At 42.2% G+C, this 12720-nt stretch overlaps 1 protein-coding gene across 1 annotated transcript in view; it reads right to left on the reverse strand.

Annotated features, from left to right (window-relative positions):
• The window catches only part of PDZD2 (PDZ domain containing 2), a 412983-nt gene that overhangs the window by 337762 nt on the left and 62501 nt on the right, over positions 1-12720 (reverse strand). The gene's annotated exons all lie outside the window — the stretch shown is intronic.

Below are 12720 nucleotides of genomic sequence, written 5' to 3' on the forward strand. Positions count from 1 at the left end.
TGTAGTTTTGCAACATCTGGAGGTCCACAGGTTGAAGACCACTGGTATTAAAAGGTTGTACTCACGTGTCCCCGCTCGTCATCACGGTCCTGGATTTCGCCGTCCATCGCTGTCGCCGCGTCCCCGAGGTGTCCCCGACGCTCCGGCAAAGCCTCTGCTTCCCCGGCATCCTCGCTCTCCGTCGCCGCCATCACGTCGCTACGCACGCCGCTCCTATTGGATGACGGGACGGCGTGCGCAGCGTTGTGATGACGACGATGGAGAGCGCCGACGATGCAGGGGATCCGAAGAGGACGCGCCGGAGCCCCGAGGACAGGTAAGTGATCGTCAGCGGACCACACAGGGCACCGTAAACAGCTATCCGGTGGTAGCTGAAACAGTCTGCGCTGCCGGATAGCCGTTTATGCGATGGCCCCGACATACAAAAGCATCGTATGATGATGCTGCCTTCACCATGCGATGGCCTCTGAGAGGCCATCATATCTTGAAATGATCGTATGTTGGGGCCATCGTAAGTCGGGGGGGTGGGGTCTCGCTGTACACTACAGTGCCGGCTCTCTATCTATTTGCAACCCACAAGCTATAAAGGGTTCTCAAAAAAAAAAAAATATTTAATTTCAAAAGCACGAATGACTCGGTCGCCAAAATAGCATCACAGATCAATTTAATTCAGTTTTTAAAAGGACACACACAAAAAAGGCTAGCTATTTACTACCCGGCACTTTGCGAGTGCAGCTGCTGCGGGGACGTTTCAGTGTTTTGTGAAATGTGATAGATGTCAACAATTAGCAGCCACTCACAAGTGATGGCACTTCAAAAGAAGCTCCAGACACCGGGCTCCGGCCTGCGAGACGACAGATCTGCAGAGCATCCCTGCTTATCACAAAACCCAGGCTTCAGCTCAAGCCAGAAAAACCTCAAAAGGAAAGATCCCACCAATCGTCCAAGCTCAAACGCCTTTCATTTTAATCTAAAAAGTCTATTCCGATTCCAAAAAAATATGGATATCCTAATTAAATGGCTTAAAGGGGTACTCCGGTGGAAAAAAATTTTTTTTTAAATCAACTGGTGCCAGAAAGTCAAACAGATTTGTAAATGACTTCTATTTAAAAATATTTAATCCTTCCAGTACTTATCAGCTGCTGTATACTACAGAGGACGTTGTGTAGTTCTTTCCAGTCTGATCACATTTCTCTCTGCTGACACCTCTGTCCATGTCAGGAACAAATCCCCATAGCAAACATATGCTGCTCTGGACAGTTCCTGACCTGGACCGAGGTGTCAGCAGAGAGCACTGTGGTCAGACAGAAAGGAAAAAAAAAAAAAAAAAGAACTTCCTCTGTAGTATACAGCAGCTGATAAGTACTGGAAGGATTAAGATGTTTAAATAGAAGTCATTTACAAATCTGTTTACCTTTCTGGCACCAGTTGATTTAAAAAAAAAAAAAAAGGTTTTCCAGTGGAGTACCCCTTTAAGACATCTCTTATAGGAACTTTAGTAGCCATGTTGGTTGTCTTTTACAGATAGATGACGTTAGAACATTCAAATAGAGTTTTCAGCAACAATAAAGAGGAGAACACCTATATTTTTTCTTCTGTATATAGTTCGTGGAGAGGTCTTTCATTTTAGAGGAAACGCTCTCCTAGGGTTTTCCTCAGTCCATGTGCGGTCACATCCAATGATTTATGGAGGGGGCTGCACGCTCCCCGGTCCCATTGTTAGCAATTATACCGTAATCAAAGGGCGCATTTCCTCAAGTAGCATTCATTTCCACTTATTTCCTTTCATTTATTTCCCAAACATTCCACATTTAAGTTGAGATTACAGCGACAGCAGAGGCAATGTTAACCCTTTGAAAAACCTAATATATTCCTGTAAATGTAAGATGCTTTATAATTTTTTAAGGCCATAGCCAAAGTTGTAGAGACAGGCGTAGTTAGGGTATAGGGCAGGTGGAGGTCACAGGTGAGAGAAGTCAGGGAAAGGAAAGGACAAGCAGGTGCAGAGAAGCTCCAGGGCATGAAAGTGCATTGCCCTCGAGTAGACTAGACTATATTCTGTCCACATGGCTATGCCCCAGTATACATCTGCATTTTGTTCTGATGATGCATACACCAAACTTTCAGATGTGAATATACCCTTAATTCTCTGTATATACATAACCTCTCCTGGTTATCAGCTCTTCCTGGAATTCATCCATCATAACTCTTGATCTTCTTGTCCTCCTACCTTTGTCAGCATTCCCTGGCAACCAATTAAAAAGAGATGGCCATTTCCATCTCTGCCCCATCACTGTATAAATACGCCTGTTCCTGGGCCACTTTTGATTCAAACACACATGATAGACAATGTGATTCCTAGGAGATTTCACCCCCTCCCATAGGCATGAATGGAGAGGCATGGAGTTACGTCACAAGGGGCGTGTCCGTGATGCCACGATCAGTGCCACAGGAACCCATGTTTGTTTAGAATGCCGAGGTCTGCGGGAGATCGCGGGGCCATGGCAGCAGGACCCCTGCAATTAGACATCTGGGCTGTATACCTGCAAGCTAAGCCAGACTAGCTAGCCACTATTCCTAAAAGTTAGTTTACGACTTCTCCTTAATATCTCACCACCTATAAAGTTTATGGCAGCTGTCACTTGTGTAATATATCTGTTTAACTACTTGCTGTATGTCCACAGTTCTGCAGTGTAATTTCCCCCATCCTTTAGCTTCTTAGCAGCAGTTAAGTATCTAGTATAACCATTTCCTTGCTGTGCTGCTGCTTCTTTCCTTTCTGTTCACATAGCACCTAGCAAAGCCATTGCATCAGTAACCCCTTCTCACTCCACATGCCATCTATAGTAGTGTACTGTGTAAGTGCCCTATTAGACAGCCTGAGCCACCATGTAAAAAAACGCCAATCTCATAGATTGAGTGAGGAGGGCCTAAATGACTGCAAAATGTGTAGTCAATAGCAATCACAAAGGCAATGGATTTTTGATAGGTCAAAGTGACCTGATCAGTTGATGAGCAAACATTTGTTCATTCGCTATCTGATTATTGGCCCTATTACACAGGGCGATATCAGGGGCCAATAATCACCCTGTGTAACATGGACTCCAATCATCTCCCAGCACAGGGCTGTCCATTCAGTCTACTTTCTCCAGCACTATGTCAAGGCATTGCACAGAGGAATAAATGCTCTGCTGTGACTGGCCAGAGAAGTAAGGGGATAAAAGTCCCATGTGTGTACTAATGGCAAACAGACCAGCTGGTCCTAACCCATGAAATAGAGAGAATTCCTAATAGCTGGGCACCATGTAGGGGAACCTTAGAGGCTAAATAATAGCAGTGAGAGCACTAAAGATACCTTGTAATTAATCTGAAGGGTTATTGTAACAAAACTATGCAGGTTTTTAAATATCTTTTAAACACAACAGGTACTCTATAAACTAGTCATACACCTTCAAGAGTCAGCTGACTGTCAACATGCCCAATCTAACCCTAATAGACACAAGCCAGCCAGTCCCAGCTGAAATAAAGTTGTTCCTCTAACTACGGGTTTCACCAGGAATAGCAGAACTGGAGCGGCGCTGACTGGAACCACCACATCAGAATCAGTTCAATGATTTTTATTCCTCTATAATGCAATGCATTATGGAGAAATAAAAAACGTATACAGTTGCACTAAAAACATTGCACTAAATTCACACATGTGATTTCCAGTCTATGCAACTTTAAATTTGTGATTAAAATGTAATAATAAAATCACATTTTATTGTTTGCTGATGGGGTTTTCTGTAGCAGCATCACCAAAAGCTTCTTTTTCACATTTGGCACACATGACCTTGTTGCGCGAATTTAATATTTGCGTAGCCCCACAAATACTATGCTGTGCTGCTTCAGTGCATCAAGAAGAGAACCGCATTGAACAATTCAATACAGTTTTGTATCGTAGGCTGCTATGCACTTTGTCCTGTGAATGAGGAATTATGCGGAGGGATTGGGGGGTGCTGGAGATTAAAATAAATTAGAAAACAATTAATTAAAGAGGTTATCCAGGAATAGAAAAGAGCTAATTTCTTTCAAAAACAGCTCCACGTCTGTCCCCAGGTTGTGTGTGGTATTACAACTAGGCTTCATTCATTCAATGGAACTGAGCTGCAGAGCCACACCCAACCTGGAGACAGAAGGGGTGTGGTTTTTGAAAGAAAATAGCTCTGGTTTCTATTCCTGGATAACCCCTTTAAGGGGGGGGGGGGAGCACACTTGAGTAAAGCATGCTCTCTAACTTTCTTGAAAAACATGAACGAAAAAGAAAAACTCTGTATGAGCAGTTTTCCAGTCCAACTAATTTTATTTTAATTTTTTTAAATCTGCATTTAATATGTAATATATCTAAGTGAGCCAAAAATAAAGTTAAATGAGGTTTTTTTATTACTATGATATATTTGAACAGCTACTTACAATGGAAATTTAATTTCACATCATAGTAAAAACATCTCATTTTGTATTAAATGTATTAACCAGTCAACAAAGTAAATGGACTGGCACAATAGCAAGGGCTTGGAGATTCTTTAACACAACCGACCCCATCCCCCCCCCCCAAAAAAAAAAAAATTATTACAAATAAAATAAACCACATCATACAGTAAGATGTCAATGCTTTGTTTCGGTTAAGAGAACCACCTGCCAGGAGCCATGTGTAGGGCGGACTGTCACAGCAAATGTAAGGAGATGACGGATAGGTATAATTTACAAAAAGGTGCCAAGACTATGTTCAAAGTGGTGTGAATGATGTGTAACAGGACTGCATAATATTTCGAGATTATCTCAACCACAGAAGAATGTGAAATGTAGGGATAGTTATGGATGGTTGCGTTGCGTACAGGTGTTAAGGTTGTCAGATGTCGTCTTTCTTGCAAGGTTGCACTTTGGTTACTTCAGGAGTACGGTATCTTCTCTAGGCCTGAGCTGGGTATAGGTGCAGTAATGACTCTCTCACTGGGTAATCATCAGACATTCAAAGCAATTATACAGAGGAGACGGGGGGGGGGGGGGGGAACAGATCACTTACGGCCATCTTACATGTTTGGCCACCTACAAACACCAATTTACATACAGAATTAATCTACATAGAACATAATAATATTAGACATTATTTGTGTCACTGCTATTTACTCAAACTTTTGACATGTCTTACAGACGCGGTAACATTTTTGATTGGTCGAGATCTGAGTCCTAACACCCCCACCGATCATTAGAACGACTTGGGAGAAGTGCGCGCTTTAGCGATTCCCTCCCTGACTTATAGTGATCTCCGTCCACTTGCACTAGATAAGCTCCAGGATAAGTAATGTAATGTATGTACACACTGACTCCACTAGAAGAATAGTGAGTACAGCTCTGGAGTATAATAAAGGATATAACTCAGGATCAGTACAGGATAAGTAATGTAATGTATGTACACAGTGACCTCACCAGCAGAATAGTGAGTACAGCTCTGGAGTATAATACAGGATATAACTCAGGATCAATACAGGATAAGTAATATAATGTATGTATATAGTGACCCCACCAGCAGAATAGTGAGTACAGCTCTGGAGTATAATACAGGATATAACTCAGGATCAGTAGAGGATAAGTAATGTAATGTATGTACATAGTGACCCCACCAGCAGAATAGTGAGTACAGCTCTGGAGTATAATACAGGATATAACTCAGGATCAGTACAGGATAAGTAATGTAATGTATGTACACAGTGACCTCACCAGCAGAATAGTGAGTACAGCTCTGGAGTATAATAGAGGATATAACTCAGGATCAGTACAGGATAAGTAATGTAATGTATATACACAGTGACCTCACCAGCAGAATAGTGAGTGCAGCTCTGGAGTATAATACAGGATATAACTCAGGATCAGTACAGGATAAGTAATGTAATGTATGTACACAGTGACCTCACCAGCAGAATAGTGAGTACAACTCTGGAGTATAATATAGGATATAACTCAGGATCAGTACAGGATAAGTAATGTATGTACACAGTGACCCCACCAGCAGAATAGTGAGTACAGCTCTGGAGTATAATACAGGATATAACTCAGGATCAGTACAGGATAGGTAATGTAATGTATGTACACAGTGACCTCACCAGCAGAATAGTGAGTACAGCTCTGGAGTATACTACAGGATCAGTACAGGATAAGTAATGTAATGTATGTACACAGTGACCTCACCAGCAGAATAGTGAGTACAGCTCTGGAGTATAATACAGGATATAACTCAGGATCAGTACAGGATAAGTAATGTAATGTATGTACACAGTGACCTCACCAGCAGAATAGTGAGTACAGCTCTGGAGTATAATACAGGATATAACTCAGGATCAGTACAGGATAAGTAATGTAATGTATGTACACAGTGACCTCACCAGCAGAATAGTGAGTACAGCTCTGGAGTATAATACAGGATATAACTCAGGATCAATACAGGATAAGTAATATAATGTATGTATATAGTGACCCCACCAGCAGAATAGTGAGTACAGCTCTGGAGTATAATACAGGATATAACTCAGGATCAGTACAGGATAAGTAATGTAATGTATGTACATAGTGACCCCACCAGCAGAATAGTGAGTACAGCTCTGGAGTATAATACAGGATATAACTCAGGATCAGTACAGGATAAGTAATGTAATGTATGTACACAGTGACCTCACCAGCAGAATAGTGAGTACAGCTCTGGAGTATAATAGAGGATATAACTCAGGATCAGTACAGGATAAGTAATGTAATGTATATACACAGTGACCTCACCAGCAGAATAGTGAGTGCAGCTCTGGAGTATAATACAGGATATAACTCAGGATCAGTACAGGATAAGTAATGTAATGTATGTACACAGTGACCTCACCAGCAGAATAGTGAGTACAACTCTGGAGTATAATATAGGATATAACTCAGGATCAGTACAGGATAAGTAATGTATGTACACAGTGACCCCACCAGCAGAATAGTGAGTACAGCTCTGGAGTATAATACAGGATATAACTCAGGATCAGTACAGGATAGGTAATGTAATGTATGTACACAGTGACCTCACCAGCAGAATAGTGAGTACAGCTCTGGAGTATACTACAGGATCAGTACAGGATAAGTAATGTAATGTATGTACACAGTGACCTCACCAGCAGAATAGTGAGTACAGCTCTGGAGTATAATACAGGATATAACTCAGGATCAGTACAGGATAAGTAATGTAATGTATGTACACAGTGACCTCACCAGCAGAATAGTGAGTACAGCTCTGGAGTATAATACAGGATATAACTCAGGATCAGTACAGGATAAGTAATGTAATGTATGTACACAGTGACCTCACCAGCAGAATAGTGAGTACAGCTCTGGAGTATAATACAGGATACAACTCAGGATCAATACAGGATAAGTAATATAATGTATGTATATAGTGACCCCACCAGCAGAATAGTGAGTACAGCTCTGGAGTATAATACAGGATATAACTCAGGATCAGTACAGGATAGGTAATGTAATGTATGTACACAGTGACCTCACCAGCAGAATAGTGAGTACAGCTCTGGAGTATACTACAGGATCAGTACAGGATAAGTAATGTAATGTATGTACACAGTGACCTCACCAGCAGAATAGTGAGTACAGCTCTGGAGTATAATACAGGATACAACTCAGGATCAATACAGGATAAGTAATATAATGAATGTATATAGTGACCCCACCAGCAGAATAGTGAGTACAGCTCTGGAGTATAATACAGGATATAACTCAGGATCAGTACAGGATAAGTAATGTAATGTATGTACATAGTGACCCCACCAGCAGAATAGTGAGTACAGCTCTGGAGTATAATACAGGATATAACTCAGGATCAGTACAGGATAAGTAATGTAATGTATGTACACAGTGACCTCACCAGCAGAATAGTGAGTACAACTCTGGAGTATAATATAGGATATAACTCAGGATCAGTACAGGATAAGTAATGTATGTACACAGTGACCCCACCAGCAGAATAGTGAGTACAGCTCTGGAGTATAATACAGGATATAACTCAGGATCAGTACAGGATAGGTAATGTAATGTATGTACACAGTGACCTCACCAGCAGAATAGTGAGTACAGCTCTGGAGTATAATACAGGATATAACTCAGGATCAGTACAGGATAAGTAATGTAATGTATGTACACAGTGACCTCACCAGCAGAATAGTGAGTACAGCTCTGGAGTATAATATAGGATATAACTCAGGATCAGTACAGGATAAGTAATGTATGTACACAGTGACCCCACCAGCAGAATAGTGAGTACAGCTCTGGAGTATAATACAGGATATAACTCAGGATCAGTACAGGATAAGTAATGTAATGTATGTACACAGTGACCTCACCAGCAGAATAGTGAGTACAGCTCTGGAGTATAATACAGGATATAACTCAGGATCAGTACAGGATAAGTAATGTAATGTATGTACACAGTGACCTCACCAGCAGAATAGTGAGTACAGCTCTGGAGTATAATACAGGATATAACTCAGAGATCAGTACAGGATAAGTAATGTAATGTATGTACACAGTGACCTCACCAGCAGAATAGTGAGTACAGCTCTGGAGTATAATACAGGATATAACTCAGGATCAGTACAGGATAAGTAATGTAATGTATGTACACAGTGACCTCACCAGCAGAATAGTGAGTACAGCTCTGGAGTATAATATAGGATATAACTCAGGATCAGTACAGGATAAGTAATGTATGTACACAGTGACCCCACCAGCAGAATAGTGAGTACAGCTCTGGAGTATAATACAGGATATAACTCATGATCAGTACACGATAAGTAATACAAAGCTTGAGCAAATCAGTGGCCTCGGCAGTGATACTCTAATCAGGAGCACAGAGCATTATGGCAGGGCTGCTGATTAGCTGTGGCAGTCACATGATCCTGGAGCGTTTACCAAAGACGTCCGCCAATGTACACGGGAGCGCCACTAATGTCAAATAAGTACCGTACACACTGGCCAAGTCTTGTCATTCCGCTTGAAAACAAAACTCTCTTGTTTTGCCCAAAACAACCAATCAAAGCTTAGCTTTCATTTACCGGAGCTTGTTAATATAGGAAAGCCGAGCTGTGATTGGTTGTTGAAGGCAAAACCAGACCATTTGGGTCTTAGAAATTGAACGGATCCCTCCAGGGAGCAAACCAGGATAGAGGCAGCGCACAGGACTTCAAAGGTAAAATGGTTTATTTACCCGGCATGCAACGCGTTTCGCTGGATAACCAGCTTCATCAGGCGCTCTCCTTGTCTGTCCATTTGGGTCTTAGGCAGGTTAATAAATCTGGACCAATGACTACATGCTTGGTTTTCCCGTATTGTAGAATATAACCTGACATTGCATTTTTGTCAGGTAAAAGCATCCAAGCAAGATACTGACTTTACATAGTGCCTCCTATAAATCAACAATTTTAATGCCATTATATCCAGTATTTTACATCAATGTCCTCATTCATTACTTCCCATTTCCATAATTCAGTATGAAGTGAATTGGTTGGTAGAACCTTCCTAACTCATATTTATGTCCTCCACTCAGGAAACCTGTCCCGCTGCCAAGGAGCAGTCAGGAAGCTGATTGAGAATGATAAAGGATTCCAGGCTCCCATGGTTTTACTTAGAATGAGCAAAACCCCAGCTAGGAGATCCAGTTTCAGCCCTGAGCGGTTTCAGCAGGAAGGACCATTACCTTATTAATAACTGCGGAGGATAAAACATTGAGATCGGGATAAATTAATGTGAAAAGGGAGATAATGACGTTATCGCACAACCCAGCTGTTTTCTACGAGTACCCAAAAAATAAGTCCGATAAATCACATGTGACATATCAAGATAATCCCAGAAAAATAATGGAGTATTCTTATTTATCAAAGGACAAACAAACATTCCAAAGAAATAAATTGGGGGCATACTGAGGAATAGAGAGAAGGAGATGTGGGCTGCCTTAAAGGGGTACTACGGTGGAAAACAACATTTTTCATGTCAGAGCAGGAGAGGTTTGCTATGGGGGTTTGCTCTTACTCTGGACAGTTCCTGACATGGACAGAGGTGTTAGCAGAGAGCACTGTGGTCAGACTGAATAGAACTCCAGAAAGAAATACAACAGCTGATAAGTACTGGAAGGATTAAGATTTTTAAATAGAAGTAATTTACTAATCTGTTTAACTTTCTGGCACCAGTTGATTTGAAATTTTTTTTTTCCACCGGAGTACCCCGTTAAAGGGGATGTTCCCTCAGAGCAGCTCTGTCAAAGCGCAGGGTAGACCCCCACTCTACTAAAAGCCAAAAGGTCAATTAGATGGTCAGCCATGGATAACTACATTGTACCGGCAGTGGAGAAGTGGATCCGCTGAGCCTGTGTGGATTATGACGTGAGCTGTACCAGGGAGCAGAGTCTAAGGTCCCGCTGGTTTTCACCAGAGCCCACCGCAAAGCGGGATGGATTTGCTGGGGCAGGCGGCACCAAGGTCGCTACCCCTGATAAGACTCTTCCACACAGGCTGCCGAGGTTAAGCGTGGCACCTGTGAGGATAAGGCAAACTCGTAGTCGGGGACAGGCGGGAAGGTTAGGACAGGCGGCACTGGAGCATGGTCAGGAAACGTAGCAAGTGGGTCTGGTACACAGTAAGGCAGAACACAAGTATGGAACGCTTTCTCTTAGGCTGTGGGGCACAAAGATCCAGCAGGGGTTAAAGGAAGTGCAGACATATATAAGGGTAGGAAACAACAAGGACCAATTAGTGGCGTACTGGCCCTTTAAATTAAAGAGGGCCTGCACACACAGGCAGGAAGAACAGAGGAGACACTGGGACAATGGGGCAGGTAACGGGCAGTGGGCTGGCCGCAATCGCATCGTGGGATGCGAATCGCAGCACAGACCGTGCTGGGCAGCGGAGTGCGGCCGCGGCGCGAATTCTAACATACATTTCAGCTGTAGTGGTCTTTACAGGGGAAAAAAAATCAGGTCATGGCCCCATCTCCCTGTAAAATCAGCCAATTCATGAGCTTCCATATTATAGGGGTCGTCTGTGATAAGAAAGGGGTGCAGTAATGATGTAACGCAGCATCCCCTTCACTACTTTTTAGTCCCTCACAAAGCGGCCACCAAGACACTTGGATATACAGCCAACTACAGCATAGATCTGTTCAAGTAATTGGGTCTGGTTGCAGCTAAAGGAAGGTGGTGACAAACTCCAACGAAGCACGCACTTGATTCTGTCGATCAGTCTGAGTCCCAAAAATTGCAAACCCCATCGATCATGAAGTGATCTTCTGATATGCCATGTGATATAAGAATGGCTTGAGTTTCCCAGAAAAGAAGCCACTATTAAAAATCAGCTGTTAGTCATAGCCCATAGAGAGGGGGGGGGCAGCTATGATCTCTATGTTCCCTAATAGGAATATGGACAGGGGTTGTAGTCGTCAGACACTCTCAGAAACTGATAAAGAGCGCTTTGTAAGGACTTAAAGTGCAGATCCCAAATATTTTTTGTTAACAATTGTGCAGTCCATAGCTTGATAGTAATGTGTGTCAGTGTGTTTCCAAAATTCCTGCTCTAAAATACCTGTCCTGAGAGGCCAATTTACCCAGTCCTGCCAAATGTTAAAAACGCCTTCTGTGCTGGAGCGTGGTGCTGGTCTTCTGTGAAGCTGTACCTAGGGCGAGACCCTGAGCCATTAGATTGGACGGCTTCTGGGTCTCACGCTAAGTACGGTTACCTAGGAGACCAGTGTGAGGGTCCAGCACAGAGTGCGCCTATAACATTTGCCAGGACTGGGCACATTGGCCTCTCAGGACAGGTATTCAGAGCGAGAATAAAAAAAAAACAACAAAAACACAACGGCATACATTACCATCGTTTTATGGGCTGCATGACTGTACTTAACAATAAAAATACAGACCAGTCTGCAGGCATCATGTTATATATGTATCATGTTATAGAGCAGGAGGAGCTGAGCAGATTGATATGTATCATGTTATAGAGCAGGAGGAGCTGAGCAGATTGATATGCATCATGTTATAGAGCAGGAAGAGCTGAGCAGATTGATATATATCATGTTATAGAGCAGGAAGAGCTGAGCAGACTGATATGCATCATGTTATAGAGCAGGAGGAGCTGATCAGATTGATATGTATCATGTTATAGAGCAGGAGGAGCTGAGCAGATTGATATATATAGCATGTTATAAAGCAGGAGGAGCTGAGCAGATTGATATATATCATGTTATAGAGCAGGAAGAGCTGAGCAGACTGATATGCATCATGTTATAGAGCAGGAGGAGCTGAGCAGATTGATATATATAGCATGTTATAGAGCAGGAGGAGCTGAGCAGATTGATATATATCATGTTATAGAGCAGGAAGAGCTGAGCAGACTGATATGCATCATGTTATAGAGCAGGAGGAGCTGAGCAGATTGGTATGTATTTACAATCTGCTCAGCGCCTCCTGCTCTATGACATGATACATATCAATCTGCTCAGCTCCTTCTGCTATATAACATTATATATATATATTTTATTTATTTTTTTTTAAATATTCTTTTTACAGGGTGGGGTATACTTCATATAATCAGAGCTCCTATGTCTAAAGTATAAATTTAGCCGTCCTGTACCACCCAACAACAGACTATATCTGAT

This window comes from Hyla sarda, chromosome 1 (genome assembly GCF_029499605.1).
Source record: "Hyla sarda isolate aHylSar1 chromosome 1, aHylSar1.hap1, whole genome shotgun sequence".
Taxonomy (NCBI): domain Eukaryota; kingdom Metazoa; phylum Chordata; class Amphibia; order Anura; family Hylidae; genus Hyla; species Hyla sarda.